The sequence below is a fragment of the Lepisosteus platostomus genome, chromosome 13 (assembly GCF_059453375.1).
Source record: "Lepisosteus platostomus isolate fLepPlt1 chromosome 13, fLepPlt1.hap1, whole genome shotgun sequence".
Lineage (NCBI taxonomy): Eukaryota > Metazoa > Chordata > Actinopteri > Semionotiformes > Lepisosteidae > Lepisosteus > Lepisosteus platostomus.
The window spans coordinates 38711336-38733183 of record NC_142623.1 but is presented as its reverse complement, the minus strand read 5'-3'; the positions used below and the strand labels follow the sequence as shown (position 1 = coordinate 38733183).

The window sequence follows — 21848 nt, the reverse complement described above, 5'->3', positions numbered from 1 at the left end:
CATAGTTCATATACATTTTTATCTTTAACTGACTGCACCCACATACAGTATACTGTAATCCTCAGATTTATCAACTGAAAAGATATGAAAGCTGGAGCCCATACTCTACCACATATAGTACCGCTGTGGCACCACTTTAAATGATGGCACATGATGTTTGTCGTAGAGGAGCCAAATGGGAAAGAACACACAGGCGTATTTTGAAATAGCTCACAAAATATTGCCTCACAAGGTTTAGCAGCACCAGCAACAAATGAATAATTTAGTATTTCAATAACAATGAAATAAATTTGTTTCTAGTGAAGTGTTCTTATGGACAATCCCATTACCCAGCAGAAATAGATCCACATTCTGCTGCCAGACCTACTCATTATCAGAGTATTTTGGCATAAAGGTGCTGTTTAAAGAAAAAAAATGGATAGAAAATACTCTTCTTGATTTTACTATACATTGAATGTTTTTCAAAGAACTACAATTATATTGCAATTATATGTGTTCCTTAATACATCACTTAAAATATAAACTGGAATGCTTGCAAAAACATAGTGGTTCATTTTTGCTAACAGACCTGTGTAACCTCTGATTAATCCATAAAAGAGAATGTACACAGCACAAATTTGAAGCTTCATGTTAGCTAGTTTACATTAAATGAATGGAAATATCTTGTGTTTTTACTGTCATTGGAGAATTGCAGATGGAATGACAGCTGATGTTTATTATTTGACATATATTGAATAGCTTGAGATTTTTTAAGTTTCTAATTTACTGTACATGGTGTAGTTTCAGTTAAGGTTAAGTACAATAATTTTCAAGTACTGGGTTCCAAAGATACATCAGAATGCAAAGATTCTCTGAAAATAAATTTGAAACTAGTTAACAGAGTTTGGAATTGGTACATGCAGTTTTCCTATTCTGCTTGTACTGTATCTGAAGTTTTTGGAATTTCCTACAGTGTGGCCACCAAAAAGTACACCCCCCACACCCCCCACCCCCCAATTTGCTATTGTACAAGGTATGTTTAAATTGAGCTTTTTTTCCCTGTGCCTACCTTAGAGAGAGTTTACCCACAAAGTTTGTCTTTCTGACAATTTTCTGTACAGACTCAAGTCCTTAATGTTGATGAAACCCACTCAGGGCTGATAGAGGCACATATCTAGCGAATGTATAGACCTGCCAATTGCCTGTAGGCTTTGGTGCTATTTTTAGTAGCTTTCTCTGCAAAAGCTTGAAGTAGTAGAGCGTGGATATATATATATAGAGAGAGAGGGAGAAAGGGAGAGAGAGAGAGGAAGAGAGAGAAAGGGAGGCACAACACCACTGAAGGAACACGAGAATTCAGGGCATTAAGAACGTCAACAGAATCGTTCAATTAAGGTTTGTAAATCTGACATTCTTTTTTTTTTTTTAGCAGAGTATTGCTATATGATCCTTTTTATTTAGCGATGAGTGGTTTTAGAACACATTGCTTTAAGGCCCAGCCCCTGATGGAGATCTTAGCTACAGCTGTGCAAACTCAGGCGGTAGGGGAGGAAGATTGTCAAGCTGGAAAAGGCGTGAGCTCTTAGTTTCAGCACCATGTCGTAAGGACAGCGCCAGCGCGCCTGAGCCTCGGCGTGGTCATGGCTCCTGCACTGTTTTATTGCTGTGTGAGGAAGCGTACAGTATGTGTGTACGCAGGTGTGGATTACTATTTGTACGACGCGTCCGCCCCTCTGTATATTGTTGTTGTCGTTACCATTGCAGTCTTAAGATCCATGTTTTTGACCGTCACTATATTTAAGGAAATGGCTCAACAAAAGGGAAAACATGGATGTCGCCTCGCTTTTAAAAAAGAAATAATAAATAAAGGCGTTGCATTGCAATTGTACCATTGTTAGATAATAATAAAACGTTTTACGAATTACCCTTCATATCCTCTTTCGCGTTTCACTTTATGTTGACTTCATGTAAGAACCTACAGTATTTACATGAATTTGTCTTCCACAAAAACGTGGTGTCTTTTAAATTCTATAATTTATGTCGTCCTTATTTATTATTCTTTATCGCGCCGGCCATCCATGCTTGCATTTTGTTCCGAAACAATGTGTTCATTATTCTAGCTCGTTTCGTTTCTCGTACTATTGCAACAACCTGAAAGTGATACCTAGTTAGCGCAGTGTCAGCGAGTGGGAGTATTTCTTTAACGTATTATTTTACAGATTACCTGAAAATAGTGTGAATCACAGAATGAAATTTCTATTATTGAGCTGACAATAATTAAGTAACAAAATAGTAATATTTTCAAATTTGTTCTACTTCTAGGTTGTCCAATTAACCAAAGTAGTCTGGAACATACTGAAACTATTACACAGGTTCGCTAAGGGATGTGGTTGGGTGTTCAATGGTAAATTATTAAACCCATCTATTTAGAAGAAATGAGTCCATGGACTGGAGCTGTGCATGTTATATTTATATATATGTTACATTTTGTTTATTACTATTCCAGTCAATTCTACTGAATGTGTTGTTCTTTCAGATAAAAAAGCAACATATTCCTTCAGAATTCAGAACATTGAACCACAGATAATGAGGGAACTTTGGTATAAGCAAACAATATTAATTGGCACCATATTTACGAAGATCCACAGTTAAACTTGGGTTATTCTCTGTCAGCAAAGAAAATGCTGTTAAAATGAAAACAACATACATGCTCTGTAAACTGGAGGTGCGCAAATTGATATTGAATTTCTGAGAACAGATTTCATCCTGCATACTCCTTTTATACATCAAGTACAATACATTCCCAACTAATGACTGAAACCTTTCCTTTGAATTTTCAAAATAAATATGTTTATATCTCTGTAATGGGAAGAAAAATATTGACATTCATTGTTCTTATCTAGCGGTCTTCTTTGTGGCATTTTAAATTACAGCTGGATGAGCTCTGTTAGGGCATGCACATCTCTTATTATCTCTGGCTGTACGCCATTGCTTGCATGGGCATGATAAAAATGCAGATGTATAACTTTTTATTAGTGCAGAAACTAATTTCATGATCTTGCTGGAGATTTCTTATTGTTACTCGATGGTGGTCAGCCAAATCCTGATGGGTAAAACAGAAAGTAAATATGCAGTTGTAACACCAAAGGACTTAGGTTTGTGTCTATCATTATTATTATGGCTCTTTCTACATGACACTTCATGAATATAATACAGTAAGGAGTCAACCAAAAGAAGAGGCAATCCTCCAAAGAAAAAAGAAATGTATGTCAAATGGAGTTTTGGGACTGCCATTTTTTGCCAGCATTCTATGTTGATATGAAAGGCTTCCATTGGTGTTGTGTTCTGTAAGCACTGAACAGAGGTTCTGCTACAAGGATCATCCCAAGGCGAATTCAGGGGATGAATTATTTATTGGTTGCTCAGGAATAACCTCAATCAGAATTTTGCATTACTTTTGTAAGATAAAAATGCACACCTACTCCAAGTACACATGAAGGCAGATAATTACCTGCAAATTGGCAGTGTGGGAAATAACAGGTGGCTTACTTATGTAAGGTTCACATATAGCCTGCAAGGTACTTTTACTGTAATGCTTGACAGCACAATGTCTCATTCTACAGATCTGGTTAGGCACTATTCTTTGCATTGTGGTTGTTTTCCTGGAGCTCAACTGAGTGTGATGTGGGTGAAGAGAGATCTGATGTTGTTAGTGTGAGTGTTCTGTATTTCTTCTTCTTTATGCATAATCCTGTAGGCATCTCAGCTAATATATGATGCTTAGATTGTGGGAAACATCTTGCTAGTAAATAATTATTTTGAGTTTAAGGTTTAAGGCTTCAAATGTTGGAGAACAGTCTGGATCAAGAAGAGTCTGGGTTAAGAAATGCCTGCTAGCAGTTTAGAATTTCCAGAGAATAGATTTAGGTAATGTTATTTCCATGTGTTTTTCATATACTAATCACTCTTAGTATCATTTGTAACAATTACAATTCTTCATATTTCACTTAAATCACGCCTTAAACCAAGATTGATTTAATAGTTAGGTTAGGTAGCTATTGAAAAAATACACGAGTACATTGATGATTAGATGAAAAACTTCCATTGTTTTAAAGGGATTTCGAAATTGTTCAGATTGTTTCTGAATCGTTTTGAAAAAGTCATATTATATGCCATGGGATTTTTGACTGGATTTTTGATAAAGCTATGTCCTTTGTCCATTGCTTATTTTGATAGATATAACCTTATAGATATATCCTTAGAGATAGCATTACTTTAACAATAAGCTATGCTTATTATGATTGATGTCTGTAATATAAGAGGAGCTTCATTCTACATCTTGGTATAGTGTTTGACATACTGTAGCTATTATTCCTCTCAACACATAAATGTAAAGTTCTTTGTGTCTGTCACCTGGAGCTGTAATCAAAATCAAATCTTTTCTTTATTCTTTTGCAATGAATTAGCTGGGGGATTCCTTAATTCTTTGTGGTACATTTCCCTCAACTAATATCACTTTTAAGAATTTTCAGTTCACAGACAAAGGGCACTAAGAAAGAGAAGAGAATTTGCATTTGACATTTGCATACTTCCTTTCTAAGGAAATGTTTTGAAAATATATGGGATTATTTTTATTTTTTTCAAATATTTTTTCAAGTGCTTATAGTCTCAATAATGCCATGCTCTCCACCATACAGATGAAATGCCTGTCTTCCGCTTCTTTCAGTGTTATTTGTAAAATGTGAGCCAATGAAAATCAGCAATAACTGCTAAAAGATTTAATTTAACCAGGGTACAGTAGGTGCAGTTGGCTAGGCAGTCTGTATTCATTGCTTTTCCCTTTGAACATGCTAATACTGTATATCATAGCATTTTTGTTGCACACCTATGGTTTCCAATGAGTAATCTGGAGTAATCTGGAGACATTTTGGACAAATATTAAACTAGGAATCCACATGGCCAAATATGCTAGGAGGATATCTAGATTTGGTTACCATGAATCCAGATGTACTGTGTTGTTAAAGTAGCTGTTTGTAATTGGATAGACCCTTAATCCTGCAGAAATGGGATGCAGATAATGTTCTTAAAATGCCAGGCTGACTGTAAGCATGTTAACTGTGGGCTTATCTGCTCTCCACAGACTGGGATGTGCTTGTACTGCTGTTTGGCTTCTCCTCACACACACACAATGTGGGGTTGAACACTGTATCTGAGGAGCTTGTTTATGCCAGTGACAAAGGTTAATTAGTCCTCACAGGAAAGCGTCCTTCCTATGGTGACCTGAGCAGCCTTCAGCGCTGTTTCCTGGGCTTTGTGTTGACAGGCTTCCACATAGACAATCTGTGGGAACGGACCCCATGTGAATCTGCTTGCCGGTGCTGCATAGAAGCTGCCTTCCTTGAATCTCAGCTGGGCAAACCCACACCAAAGAGTAAAGTGCATCCCTCACCGCAAGAGGAACATGCTGGTCCTTCAGGGTTTGATGCATTGCTGTCAGTTACCATTGGCAGACACCAGCAGTGGGTAGCAGAGCCAGGAAGCCATACTAGCTCATATACTGCCATTGTTATGTGATGTCTATGCTGAATAAACTCTGATCTAGTAATGAACAGTTGCAGGTCATTGTTAGGAATGAACAATGTTAGGAATGCTAGGAAACTCTCTCATACTTTCAAATGCATTTTGTAGCTTGTCTCATTCATTCCCTTCCTGTTTTTCCTGTTTTTATGTCAATTTCATGTTTTTCTAATATTATTGAACGTTTTTCTCCTCAACATCACCTTTTATTATTTTGATTGTTATTATCTCACATTTAGTTTTTTGTTTGTTATTTCCGGTTTAGACATTCTGTGAATAGTATTTTCGATCAGGAGGATCTAATCAATGACAAAGATATAAAATAGGATGTATAATGTAGCATTCCTTAAGAAATAGAACAGAATTCTTACGGTTGGTAAGCTGATGCGCAATTAATAGAAACACAGAAATAGCTGTTAAGTGAAATTTGTTCTTTAATGCCCCTCTCACCTTTACAAATTGACATTTTCAAGAAAAGCTTGATTTTTACTTTTCCATAAGCCCAGATATATAATATACAAAGTTCATTTGGCTCCACATCAATTATTTTTTTTCCAATGCAGTGACACACCACCCTTCACTCTTCAGTAGAAGGATCATAATTGGGCATAAAAGTGAACAATTGTGTACAGTTTCCTAGGACAGATATACTGTACCAGCTTCTGCAATGAAAAAATAAACACATTTTGAAAAATGGATATGTGCTGTATCTCTTCAATGTACTCAGAATTGATTTGTTCTGGAAAACAGATGGTTTCTTATGAGGTAGTTCCACAGAAGTAATCTTTAAGAATATACTGTATTTAAGAAGTGACAACATCCTCTGTACCCCCCCCCTCCAATCCTCTGTTTATAAACAAAATCTGCTCCCTTGCATTCTTCTATCAATAAAGATACATTTGTTTTTTCCCTTAAAAGCATTAAACCCACCTGTGTCACTGCTAGCAATGCTTAAATTTCACACTACAGAATTTAGAATCAAGCCTGAAATAATCATGAATATTTGTTCTTAAAATGGGAAAAGGTGTTTGAACTAACTTTGACATCCCTAAAGTAAGATCTTACCCAAATGTACCCCATCACATGAAAAAGAGATATTATTCAAGTATAATTTTAGTGTCACTGCCTTAAGTAAGAGATCTGTGAGTAGAAGGGTGTTGTTGTGCTCATTTTTTTCCTTCCTCACATTTGAAAAATCACCAGGATTAACTCTTTTTTATCCTGTACAATTCACACAATTTTCTCATCGCTGCTAGAAGTCTAGAGATGCTAAGAACAACTGAAAACTGGGACAAAATGCCAAGCACAAAAAGACACACATGCTAGCTCATTGGTGTTCAGTAAATTGGATCTGCATATCAAACAGGACTTGATGCAGCTGATTTTGAAGAAAAATAACACTTACAGTAGACTATACTACAGTCATGAATTTTGTGCGTTTTGAACATGCTCATTTTAATATGGCAGGCTCCTGTGTTGTTTTTTGTTCCTTATTTTTTTGCTTAAAAAATAAATTGTCTCCGTATCTAACAAGACTCTTGGCTGAAACCAGTCAAGAGAAGATAATTTTTTGCCAGGATTGCACTGCAGTGTCTCCAGAAGACATTAAAGTCAAGCTGCTTATGCAAATGTTGGCATAGGAAAAACAAGAATGTCCTAATATGAAATAATTGAAAAAAGTCCCAATATGCTTAAATCTTATATATATATATACTGTATGTTCCATAACTTTATGAGGTCGTCCAAAATTTGAATGATTAGCAATTGGCATGCTTGAATTATTTAAGGAATTTTGTTAACCAGAAGCAGCTATATTTTGGTACATTTCCAATACTTTCTTTACTTTCAAAGCAAGTGAAAGAAAAATCAATGTGAAGCAAATGCAATTGCTATATCTAATTGACTGGGGATATCTTGGAAATGCATATCTTTCATGATACTTTTTAAAATAAAAGGCTGGACTTTTGCTGAAAAATGAACTGAAGAACCTGAGATGCACCCAGAAAAGATCAGATGGAGGAGAGGTTAACGAAGAGGTGGGGTGAATTGAAGACAGTAGTGTCTCGTAGCTACTATAGCCAGCAAGAGAGATAGAAACACCCTGTAATACCACTCCTGGAGTACAGTGAGAAATAACTGTTGAATTCTTGTTTCCATCCTGCCACTCTGGATATTGGGGAAAGTGTTCTGGTCTTTCATAATAGAGTGCTAACTCGTTGCTCGCACACTGCCATTCTTCTGTGCTGTTGCCTGGACTTGCCTGCTGTTCCAACCCAGCATTTTTCATAATGAGATGTTGTCTTGGTAACAACTCCCTAGACCTGTTGCTGTAATGCCTCTAAATTAGTCTCTGCCAGCTGGGAAGGATGCAAAGTCTGTAAATGGGCAAGGTGTTTGAAGCTCAGTTGGTAGCACGTCCTGTGAATTTGTAAATCAGGTCCATCCTGGTACCTCCCCACCCTCACCACTTCTAGTTAGTGATTCCAGCTTCTACGGTGATGAATTTCCTTTCAGGGCAGTAGTACAAGTTGGGTGACCTGAAAGTCTTTTGAAGCATCGGAAACCTGCATGTTTAATATCATCATGTCCCTGTTTCCAGTTTGAGTTAAATGGACCTATGAATGAATTAAATGGATATGAAGTTTCAAAATCAGTTTGTCCAAATCTGTTTTTTGCCTTTTGTTCTTCTAGTGTCCTGTACATTATCTTTTGTGTTTTTTTTTCTTACGTGAAACACACCCCTGTGAAAATTAAAATATGAACCGTTTGTATTTTAAAATGAACGAGTCAGGGAAAAGCTTTAGTACAATCTAATCCAAACAAATTACTTAGCCCTAATGATGCTTAAAAAAATATTTTTCTACTTAGGGGGAAGGAATGATATACATATTTTGGTGTTTGATCCAGACTCTAAAACAGGGGCTTCTACACCTATCTAAAGTTGGTTGTTAAAGATCTGAACTTTTGTTGGCTTCATTAGACCTTATCAACTTCTTTCACTTCGTCAGGTGCTAGTGCTTTAAAGATACCTGGAAAACTCCAGACACCTGAACCACTATCCTAGAACAATGGAGAGCAAAGATATATAGACATGGACATTTTTAAGGCTAAGTCTAGCTCTGGTGTATGTCTAGATATAGAAAGCAACAAAGCACATTAATGAACATAGCACAAATAAACATATATTTTTATATTTGCATCTAGGGTGTCTCGAGTCCACTTAGTCATACAACTCATCAGCAATTAATGCTAGATAATTCATGCACAAATTTGGGATATTTGTGTGCAAGATTTTCTTTTTTTAGAAAAGAATACAGATCTCGGGTCCTACTGATATCCTGTTTTTCGTCATAAAAAGTGAATTGCCCACAGATTGTTCACGATTATGGACTGCAATAATTTCCCTATTGCAAGCTGGGATCTGTACCAGGCAAGGAAGTGTCCCACTGTTAAAGCTTGCTTGCAGCCTAATTCAGTACATTGCAAGTGTATAATTTCCATATGAGACATCACAGTCTTTACTCAGCAGTCCTGAGTATGACAGGTGTCATGGGCATACTGTCTGGGTGTTGCTGTCCCTCTCAAATGCCCAAGGGGTGCCACTGACTCATTTTCATATATTATGCTTGGAAACACACTAAATAATATGAATACCGAGAGCTGATACTGATTTCAAAGGACTGTGAAGTTGTTTTATCTGTTTTTTGTTTGTTTTTTAAACAGCTCATGGTAATGGTTGATGCTCATTTTCCCCCATATTATCTCCTGCCTTATTATTTGCATTTGAATACCACTGAGACAGGAACATTCATGTTTTCAAACAGATGACTATAAAATCTGTAGACATTTAAAAGAATCTTCTTGATAATAATTCAGGGTTTAGGCTACTGTGTTCTTTATGTGATGATCCTTAATCTAATTCAGATCAATATTGATAATGTATTTTGCATGCTAATTTTTTAAGCCATGCATTAAAAATTTTATTATATCAATTATATTTTGGCTAATCAGGAAAAAAATAATATACTTAAATAAATAATTACACTTGGAATCTACTGTATATATCATTCATTATAGACTATTACATTTTTCATAATTAGAAAAAAAGGATATTGCAGAACACTCAATGCTCTGACAGGGTGAAGACTGACAGCTCTGTTGAACAGGGCTTTTATGATCCATAAAGCTGCCTGAAGCTGTAGTGACAACTAGGGAGCTTGTTGAAGGAGACACTTTTAACTAAATGTGAAAGTCATCCAGTATTATAAACTTGAATACAGAAACATAGCATAGAATCCACAAATACTCCATATACTGTATAAAGTGTTGTATGCAATTTCACCAAATGATATGTCCTACAGTAACTTTGTTAAGAAGCTTTGCTTTGATGTGTGGATAATTTATTTTCAATATGTTTTTGCTTATTCGATCTTCTTAATGAAATACTGCAACTGGTATTGTAACTAAAAACAATGCAGTAAAATATTCCACAGTTGTAGATTCATATAACTACAAATATTTAAACGAACATACTATTCAAAATAAAGGGGATGTTTCTATTCAAAAACATTTGAATGTGTCAAATAAGACACATTCAAAAGGCTTTTAAAATGGTGTTTGAGTCCAGGACACCAATTTGTTGCCTTTTTGTGTTCCCAACACTGGTTCTGAAGGAATACTGTGTCTGCTGGCTTTTGTTCCATCTGAGTTCTAAATCTCCAGTGCAAATTGATGACTTACAGTAATTGATCTGCTTGCTCATCTAGACTTTTAGTTAACTTGTTTCTTTGGTCAGTCCCGAGTATTAACAATACCTCACTGCAAGGGTACTGTTTCTGACCACATGAGCTTAGATCAAACAGGCTTTCTTCATATTTGTTGCCTTTATATTTAACTAAACAGCCCTTACTATTTGACACACCGAAAGCAAATTTTAAAATATATCCCAAACAGAAAACTGAAATCAATATAGTTTCTCCAGAAGTAGGATCAGGATCCACTGTTTAGGCCATTAAGATTTATAAACTACTTATAATAGACATCACAAAGTTAATTTCACTAAGCAAATCCAGGACTATGTCTAATGAGTAACTTGAAACACATATATACTGTACAGTATGCATGATACTCAAGATAAACATTTAGAGTTGTTTGAGATTTGTATGGTCAAAGTTCACTAGACAAAAAATAAATAGCTAATGTAATTAACTCTAGTCACCATGAACCTAAACAAGAGGGGTATGGTTTATGCCACATCAGTTCTAATATTAATCCAAGAAAAAGTAGAGAGTCGTAATATCATAAAATAGTGCTCAATTTCTCAGTTTCTGGGAAGCATTCATTGGATTTTCCAGCACTTAATGTCATTTACTAAATAGCTACTGAATGATGTTCTTGTACTGAAGACAAAATGTAATTAGTTCATATCCATGTTGACCTTTACTCTTTCTGTTATTTTCACTAAAGATTTTGTTTGTTTCCTTCAGACCAATTAGTTCAATTTAAATATTTCAGGAACATATTCAGGAGCATATCGACAAATATAAAGTACTATATTTTCACTGATATACCTTACGGAGTATATACCAACATAAACTACAATTAAAAACCATGAGGTGAATGGAATGCAGTTCATTAGTATGTTTAGCCATCCATCCATTTTCTCACCACTTTATCCAATAGAGGCTTATGAGGGAGCAGGGCCTCTCCTAGCAAGTACATTAGTATTTAGTAATAATTAGTAGTTATTAAGTTATATTTATATAGATTAGGTTTAAGTTCAATTAAGAGTACTGTATAAGGAGGAACATGTCTGTGTTTATTTTAAAAAACCTTCTACTTCAAATCATTGTGTATGTTGGTGTAAATAAAGATGCCCATATACAAATAAACATGTACTAAAATGTCCCTAGAATAAATTTAAATACATGCAAAAATAAGTTCAAAATCTATGATTTTTAGCTTAAAAATATTGCAATACATTTTCCAAAACCATTCATTTCACATCATTAATATGTTCCCTTCTACTATAATAACTTGTATCCAAAGGAAAATCACAGTTGCACATAAATGCGGTACAAAGGGAGAATATTCCCCTCTGTGACCGTGAAAGCATTTTTTGTGACATTATCAGCAAGAGGTTCTCATGTAATGGTAATAGGTTTCTCTGATTATCCTTGGCCTGCCATTGGTAAGGCTTTAAATGTGTTCGGCTCACTTCGATAGAGGAATAAGGCTCCTTTGTGAGGTATTCTTATTTCAGGAAGGGCTACCTCTACCAAGTGCCTTTGGAGTCCAATTCTATTGATTATGAAAAATGATTAAAACACCCTCCCCACTGTGCTTTGAATTAACTAAAAATAACTTCAGAGAACACCATGGAATTGGGGAGTTTAAGGACTCATGGCTAATTACTTTTTATCAGTTGATGGTACATGGGCACTCATCCGTGTCTTTGAAATGAAAGGTCACATGATCTGGACGATTCTGGCAATAATACTACCAATCTCTCGTCAACAAGATCGTTCTATAAGATTTTGCACTAATTTCACACGTTGATTCCCAGGACATCCTAGAAAAAGTCACCTCATACTGTTCACTCTGCATTGCTTGAGTAGAGCAGAGTCACTAGTACATATTTGTGCTTGTATCGTAATTTTGACACTATATTGTTTATAAAGAATATACAGAGGGTGCTAGTTGCAACATTTTGTAGCAGCCTACAGGGGGTTGACATCTCAGTTTATTCACGTTTGTATGTAAATCCACCTTCAATGCTCCTATACTGGAGAACTAATATGCATGTACGAGTACATGATAATATTGCAGTATGTGTATCACGGTGTACTATAAGAGAGGTCAAATGGATTTCTGCCTTAGCAGGTGGTTCAGGCCTTTAGGAGATGTAATAGGAAGTTTTTCAGCAGCTCTGATGATTCAAGCTTGATCCCCACTGCAGTTGTGAAAAGTACATTTTGTATGATTCCAGAGGATTTTTTTTCCAAGTCTTGAAGTCCAAGAGAAGACATGAGACTTTTGTTAAAACAAAAGGGTAGTTTCTCAACTTAAAGGGCTCCGTCTTCATCGAAATCATTACCCAACACTAGGCTGTGTTAATGCTCGTTTATTTTTTATTAACATGTGTAAACATGCATTTGTGTACTAGAGCATTTCACACAAGTCATTTCACAACAATTTTATATTTTCATTACAAATAGCACTTAAGATATTTAAAATTCTTATACAGAGTTTAGCTATGGAACTTGGAAGAAATAATGTAATTAATAATCATAAAATAATTAATTAGTAATAATTTATGTATGTCAATACATTGAATGTGTAGCAACAATGGAGACCTCATCAAATGAGAAATTACAACGATTTTGCTCAGTCATTCTTGTTTATGGTTACTTTTACTCTCAAAGTTCCAAATCAGGCTACTTGTTGACCTTTTTGTTGTATTTCAAGTATTAAATCTATAAATCAATGCATCAAGTTTTGAAGACGGTATATACAGTATATGGCCTTGTGGCTTACATATTTTATCATACCACTATGACCTCATTCAGGCACTAAAGCTATCCTTTTATTACATTCTGGTAGTAAAGCAAAAATGCAGTGTTACTCAAATAGTTCAGGTGGGTAGCTGCGTCAGCATGCGTAGGCTGCAAAGGAACAAGTAATAGGTTTATTCCATGCTGAAAAAAGAAAGAAAACACAACGTTTCGGCCGTGGAGCCTTCTTCAGGTGTGAGTTCACCTGAAACATTGTGTTTTCTTTCTTCTTTTTTTCAGCATGGAATAAACCTATTATGTGTTACTCAAAAGATCACTTGCTTCTTTTCTTCCTTTTACACCCATAACAGTCTACTCCTTGCAATTGACCAGCATTCTAATCCTCCTACATTGCATTTTCTCTATCGAGCAGTGCTCCATTTGGTAATCTAATTATCTATTAGGGGGCTGTGTTTGCTGTCTGAGTTACTCTGTAAACTAGGCAGTGCTGTATTGAGCACTGTCTACTTAGCTTTTCTCCCTCTCCTTTCTCTCACTTTCTCTCTCCTCTCTCATCCTTTGCTTTTCTGTTCTACCTTTAACCTCAGACCTATACCTAACTCTACCTCTCCCCTTTCTTTTCCTTTTAAAAGAAATATTAGTTTTAAGTTCAAATCTATTTTTTTCATGCTATAACACTGAATAGTGAACTCCCAAAATTTAAAAAAATACATTGGGCATGTTTCATGCTAATTGCTAAAACGAGTCAGAGTGAGAAAACATCAAATCCTGTAAATACAGATTATTGTGAAAATTTCATTACACACAGTTCCTGAAATAGATTAGGAAAATATGCAAGCACACATTTCAAGTTTTGCAAGTTTATCAAGTCTCTTGTCACTGTCTAACAATTTTGTAATTGTGTGAAACAATCTTCTGAGCACGCAAATATAAAGTAATCTAGTCAAGATCTCTTTTAAATACCCAGAAGAGTTATATTGTAATAAACAAAATAAATATGATTCCAATTAATTGTTTTTGGCAGATAAGTGGAATTTAGATAACTGTATAAGCAAGACCCCTGGGTGCCTGTACTATTACTATGTATAGTATCTCCCATGCTAAGATTCCCACTGGTACATTTCAAAGCAGTGATTTTCAGATTTATTCTTACATGACAGATTTACCAGTAATTATCTATATTGCTAAATGCCAAGGTAATGACAATTGTAGATTGCGATTTTTTGGCTTTCTATTCTGGCAGAATCATGTGATTATAAAAATGTGTTTGTTTCTGAAACTTCAAACAATACAAGGTACAAGTGGTAAGTTTCATCCCTCAGGTTTTTGTCAACAGTTTTTTTTTTTTAATGTAGCCGAATTCAAGCTTGGCCACAAACTGGGATAAGAGTACAATCCTACTGTGACCTTGAGGGGGAAGACAGTTATATTTAAATGATGAAATAGAAAATGCTGCAACGAAAGCCATGGAATAAATTCAACTAGTCACAATTAGTGCTGAGGCCTTGGGCATGCAGGTCAGACAGGTCTTCTAGAAGATGAGTTCATAATGATTGCCAAGCTTTATGTCAGGCAGTTTTCTTGAGGGGGTGAGAGAACCAATTGCCTGTGAAAATGGCAGTGTTAGTGCATTAGTTTATTAAAATTATTCTGTGTAAGATCACTGCCACCTAGCAAAGAAATACGTGCCTCCAGGTTACTTTTACTGAAGTTGTGCTGGGTCTTAGAATGCTTAAAATAAAGGGGGGTTAGGATACCTGTCTTCCTTATTGTTTCTGCACATTATGCTTGGTTAGTGTTCAAGACTGAATCTGAGGAGGTTGAAATGTATATAGAATATCTGCTTAGTGAAAATACAGTATTGTTGTTTTTTACCACGATTTGTTTTTGGAAAAGTTCCAGTCATTTTATTTTTAAAATTATGTGTTGCATTGGCAGGATATTCAATATTGTACTATGTCAATCTTCCTGTTCACCGAAGAATCATTTGTTTTATCTATACAAGCTTACAACGTTGGGAAAATATTAGAATAAGTAAAGTAAGAAAAGAATCTGCTGATGCAGCTTTACAAATTTCAGACATGATCCTTCTTTTTCTAAATTACCAGGGGATATCCAAATTGATGCACCGTAAAGGTCCATGGGTCTGTTGGTTTTTCTCACTGCAATAATTATACAGCATGATAATCTGAATTGCAAGAATGGAAGCTTTCTATTCGTGCTTTATGTTAGCTCTTTCAAAAACAATGCCTCCCATAGTTATAGTTATCTGCTTTGTTTCTCTTTATGTTTATGTATTTAAAAATCATGTGGTCTCCATGAACTGCTGTGTCTGAAGACAGTGAAGACAATAATGTCTGAAATCTCAATTTACTGGATAAAACAGCACAGACATTACTGCTCAATTACTCATCCGGGAGCAGTAGAGTCTAAAGTGTACAAGAATGCTAAAGCACTAAGTCTGTGATCCTTAAAAATGGACCACTGATACACATGACATTTGCTGTATGTGTAAGAGTTTGAGCACAGCTAAGACTGCAATCATTTATTAATTACACAACAAATTGCTTTGAACTGAATTACTCTTTGATTAAAACAGGAAAGCAGAAATATTTACAACCGAAAAAAAGGGCTGAATGTATTCCCTGATGGAAAATGGAATTAATGTATTTTTTTTGCCTGTTTATATGATTGCTTTAATCTAAAATACAGATGATGGCAGATGGCTTTTACAATAACCACCCACATGGATGACAAATAGAAAACAATGCATAGTGAAAAAACTGATATATATACTGTATATTAAATAAATCTCAATTATTACCCCCAGATATTTCCAATTCTGTGTACAGAGCTAGAATTGAGACTGTTCAGAAATAATTTCTACTTCACCAGTGTTTGGAGTTCACTTTGGATTATAAGTATATTGTTATACAGTAGATACGCTTTTTTGAGCTTCCCAGCACACATCATCCTATAATTGCAAAATAAATGTACAAATGAAGATGTAAATGCAAGTAATAGGCATACAGATATATTTAACTAGACATTTGAAAATAAATGCTGTAATTTCTCTTGAGAACAACAGTCATTTACTAATCTGTGTTTCCTTAAATCGCTGTCTTTTTGCATAATCTGGGTTCTGTATTTTGCAGTCTTGCACATTGGAAGATCAATTTGAACTGGGTCTTTGTGACATAACTTCAGATCCAGGGCAGAATGATCAGCTTAAAGGCTCATGTGCAGGAAAAAAAGTATTTTATATCTAGAGTTCCAGCATAAAGGATGGTGGGTAGATCCAGCATTATCTGCAACTGCAGAAATAGAAAGGTTGTCTAAAAACACAGGTCTTTAAGAATGTTATGGATATTCTCAACTTCTACAAGGTGTAACCCTTGATTATTTACAATATTATAGTAATATCTGTCCACCCCTTTTGTAAATTTATTTATTGTGCAGGGTCACAAGGGATACCAAAGCCCTAGCAACAGGCACAAGGTAGTATACACCCTGAATGGGACACCAGTCCATCGCAGGGCACAATAATATCTAGTGTAATGTCTAATAATTTTTGTTAATCTAGAAGTTCTCTGTGTTTTTTAGGACAGAAATTACTGGGTTGATCTTATTACAGTTCCGTTTGTACTGACACAATTTAATTTAAATGACACAATTGCTTAGACTGTTCATGTCAGGTGATATGATGATATCATTAACATAATCTGTAATGAGAATGTCTTCAGATTTTGAAGGTGTCATCTGAAAACTGGAGGCACTTTACACAAAGGATGAAACAAGCTACCCAGCTATGTTGAAGTCAGAACACTGGCTCTTTCAAGAAACAGCTGGATGAGATTCTTGGATCAATACACATTGACAAGTAACAAACAAGCTGGATGTGTTGAAGGGGCTTATATTTTGTGTTACCTATCATACATTTTATGATCGTAAATTATACCAATGAATAAATGCACAGTACCTTAGGGCAGGTCCTACCATCCTTGAATTACTTCACTAAATATTAAATTTAATGCTTTAATAAGAAAAGACAAAGAACAATTCCCAGCAAATGTCACAAAATCCCAGCTGGACAAAACTACCAGATTCAGCATAATCAGTTACAGTGCAAGTTGTGTTGAACTATCGTGGACCTGCATATAAATCGAGAATCCTTTCTTTCACATTTCTGTCCCTACAGCAAGAAAAGGGTCATGATATATTTATCACACATAAGCCACATAAATAAAGTATGCCAAAGATAAAGGAATGAGAGCTGTTGAAGGAAGTGGAATTCTATATTAGTGGCAAGATTTTATTAATTTATTTCCATATTTTATAAAGAGATGCATTTTTTTTTCTTGTGTGGGAAGAGCAATGCGCTGCAAGCTTTTGACTGTTTCTACTGTATCTAGAAACTTCATTCATCAGCCAGTCGTCCAAAGGAGAGAGGATCTGATATGAAATGTTAAACTCCAGGCCTCCTTCAGTGACTTGGCTGGAAACACTGGCACTTTTCTTCACAAACCATTGGTGTACCCTGACATAGAGTATAAGAGCTGGGTGCATGTGTTGTTTCTTGAATGGGGGTGGATGCTGATTGGCACATCTTGCCACCCTGTCTTCAGACTCAATGTACCTGATAGCAAATGATGGACACTAACTATAGACTATATCTGGATTTTCAGCTATTGATTTCTTGCCTTACACCCTGTGTCATTAAGTCATTAAGAAAAATGGCAGGTCACAGAGGTTGTAATGGACATGGAGAGAGCCCACACACATTACACTAAAGAGGATATTTTGCATCACAAAAGTATTGTAAATGTTATTATTCTTGGTTCTTTCAAAACATTTTAACACCATACAGTACATCTACACAGGAGGATGACAGGGAGAAAAATAATTTAAAATATACTTTAATAATTCAGGCTTTTTTTTTTTTTTGCTGATGTGTTCTGAACTTTAAAATAGGACCACAAAACATCAACAAAATATGCATAGTAGTATACATGGCATGTATACTACTTATTATAATAGTGCCATAAATTAATTTTTAAAACAAGACATTAAAGGCATTTAAAAAACAATTTTGGCATCAAACATGAGCATGTTAAAAGAAAAAATGTTTATTTCATAGACAATATGTGCATTTCAGTCATCTCAGGGCAACCTTAAAAAGTGCAAACAGTAAATCATCGACTTCATACTGTAGCAGCAGTTCGTATTCAGTGCTGCTGGTGGATTTTGCTGGGCTCAGGATTCTACACGATTTTGTAAAAGTGCCCCTATCTCTCTTTCACTCATTGCTGCAAGGGGGATGAAGGATGAAGTTGACAGAACTGCTTACTTAGTTCACTTGTCAGATTATTTTTTTGAAGATGGACTCCTTTCAACCTGCATTTTCATTTTGTTTCGCAGAACACTTGTTTAAAGTGAGCGGATCAACCTGCAGCTGAAAAAAGCTTCACAGGTCAGCGATGTGGTATTATATAGAGCAGCAGTTCTACCTGGCATCATATATATGGCACCTAATCTGACTAGAATCAGGAGAGTGGGTGTCCCTAATGAGAGTAGAATGATACTAATGATGATTCACATATAATAACATCACACAGTAAGACAAGATGGCTAGGAATGTTTATTGAGGATATACAGTAGATTTACCCCACTTGGCTGAGTACCAACCACCAGGCCCTAAGAATTTAGGACACCAATACACACAGAGAGGTTGAGCAAGGGGTTGTTGCAAAGGAGGAGGCAGGTTGGATGAAGGCAATAAAGAGAGGGAGGCTTGCTGTGGTACTTCTAGTTCTCTAGGAAGTGATGGCAAGATGTCAGCATAGGAATACCTTGATTACTGTGATACCTCCTGAACTTTCATTAAAAACTTAATTTTTCACTTCTTTTGACCACAAATGTAAGGTATATTTCTGCTGAAAACCAAAATATATTATTTTCTCAGTATCTGAGACCTGTGCCTTTTCTGCATTTGATATACTGTATCTGTTTCTCTTTCTTGAAACACGTTGGACACACACAGAACCTTTTTTTTCCCAAAAATGGTTTAAATTAAAAATGATCGTCCATGGGTAAGAGGTGGTCTGCAGTTATTTCAGTGACTTATAGACGCTGCCCTTAATCGACACTTCAATTAATAGTCCTACATTGTTTCTGTTGCAGAGCATAGAAATAAACCTGAAAATAAGAGGTCTTTTCCAAGAATCCCACAGAAGAACAAAGAATAAATTCCCTTGTGTTGTGGAGAAATACCTGTATGGGTCAAATAATTTGCAGTGAAAGGGAAATCCCTCTGCCCTAGCAGCTAATTTAATTTTCAGAAATAGCTTACACTGACACAACCCCATGCTAATGAGACTTTCAAAGCATAAGGTGGTGTGCCACAATGGGTATGTACTTTGTAAAACCCTTAAAGAGTCCATAAAAACAATATTTTAGTTTCATACCATATTTAACAGGCAAGTAACCTTGGAAGTGTAGAAGCATTGAGGGTAGGAATTTTGTGGGCATTTTTTTTTAATTGGGAATCAATTAAATAAAATTGAACAAGCTGAACAATGATACAGTAAATATATACTGTATGTTTAGTATTGTCGTATAGTCCGATATACAGTAATTCAAAGAGAACACTAAATCACTAATTTAATACCTCAATATTTACTCTTTAGCAATAGGGTGAGAATGTGAATTTTTCAACCACATCCATTAAAGCCATTTATTTAAAAATACTGTGGCACTTGCAAAAACCCAGCTGCACTGAAATTTGTGCAACAAGTCATGGCCCAAATATATTATTAAATATTTTCAAGTCTTTTAGAATAGCCCTACATGTCTCACTGAAGAGTCCATGATCTCAGCCTACAAACCACCTAGAAAAAAAATTAATGTGGAACATTTCTTTATATACTCTATGTATAGCTACATTTTTTTCAGGGAATTTGGAGTTCCAGCTATTTTAGAGAGAGTAATTGTTTCACTTTTTCCTTACTGAGGGAATTGCTCTGGGAGAAACACATAACACATGCAGTGCACCAGGAGTCAAGGTCACTGAAGGACATTAACACCAGGGTGTGATCGTCAGGCAGCAATCATACTTGGGTTCAGCCAGCTCACTTCATTGACTCAGACAGCACTGTCTGATTAAAAAAATACAGAAATGCTTCTCACGGTAGCAACCTGACGATAGTAGAATTAGAAATACACTTTGTGTATGTAAAAGCATTACCTCCTGCTTATTCCTTTTAATCATTTTGGTTTGTATGGTTCCCCCCTTGATCTGTGCCCCTTCCTTTCATTTTTCTTGCATACATTGTTCTCTGACACATAGACCGTCCAAGCAAATGGACAATATGTCTCAGACCTGCCTGAAAGATAATTCAATAGGAAAGCTGATGACTGGAAAAGCTCAAAGAAATGAAAAAAAAGAAAATAAATTCCTTCAAATCAAAATGTACCTAATTTGCACACTCCCTCCCTCCTTTCTTTCCTGTGGGAAGTACTTAACATTGACACTTTAAGGTCAAGAAGTAAGGAACACATACTTTCTTATATTCTTATTATCTAATGAGAACATGAGGATAATGCAGAGGTCCAGGACATACCAGCAGGTTAAATTTCTCAAGGTAATCAATCATCTCTTTCAGATCCTTCTTTGCTGAAAAGTGACACTATACCACTTCAGTAAGCAAAATACATATACAGTATAAAGAGAATGACAATAGCCAATGGGGCACTCAACACAACGGTACAGACAGAAAGCAATAGCACTGCAGAGCACCTGTGCACATCTACTCAGAGCACACATGCTTTGATTTCCAGGAAGCCCACAGCTGCAATGTCTTTTTTTCCATTTGGATTGTTGCTTTTTCTTGCTTTGTGTATGCTGCAGGTGAATAGTGTGGAATCCTATTGAAATTGTTTACACATCTCAGTACAGTATTCTGTAAGTCAAGGCTTAAAACACAGTTTCCTTAACAAACAGATTAGTAAAAGGCAATGTATCATAAGAGTTCTAAGTGTTCATTAATGATGGAAAAAGATCTGAGAAAAGCTAAATTTGCAATCAGCAATCAATACGTGGGATTAGTTAAGTCACTTGAGAAACACTTTAAGCCTTGCTTCAATCAAGTTTAGACAAGCAACAAAATCACACATTCACCAAAATGCTTTGATTCATAAATGATGCAATATCTTCATAAAATCAGTATTTTGTCCTTGCATTTATACTATTTTAAAATCTTTCTTCATCAACTTGGTTTTCTCTTCCTTTCACAATTTGAAATGGTTAACTGTGTTCCTTTTGAAGTGGATCCTAGCTTTTCAAACTTCTTTTTCAACTCATTAACAAAATGGATGGTGCCCATGAGTCTTGTTTTATGATATAAAAAGTGTTGCCTTTTTACTGGTAGACTCCTGACATGCATACTAATAGGAGAAAATGTGGAGGCAGATTTGTATCTTGCTTACAAATCCTCTAGCAATCCAATTCATCTATTCCCATACCTCTGTTAGCCATAGGGGCACTTATTTGGCTTGCATACCAAATCCTTTGCGGAATACAAAAAGTAAAAAAGCACTGTATGTAATGCTAGAGGCTTCTATCTACACTCTCAAGTGCAAGAGACATACAGTAGAACTACTTCAACTTTCTCTTGTGCTCATGGACTTGCATAACTCATCTTAATGCACTAAGAGCAGTACTGTACTGTAGCTGCTATTTTTATGAAACCTATAGACATGTTAGACAATCACTTCATCTTT

General features: G+C 35.6%; 1 protein-coding gene across 1 annotated transcript in view; it reads left to right on the top strand.

The window, feature by feature from the left end:
* Window positions 1–1262: 1262 nt before the first annotated feature.
* cplx2b (complexin 2b) overlaps window positions 1263–21848 on the top strand; it is a 69661-nt gene continuing 49075 nt past the window's right edge. The window contains exon 1 of the mRNA XM_088604562.1: window positions 1263–1374. The gene's annotated coding sequence lies outside the window, so the exon portion shown is untranslated. The remainder of the gene's footprint in view (window positions 1375–21848) is intronic.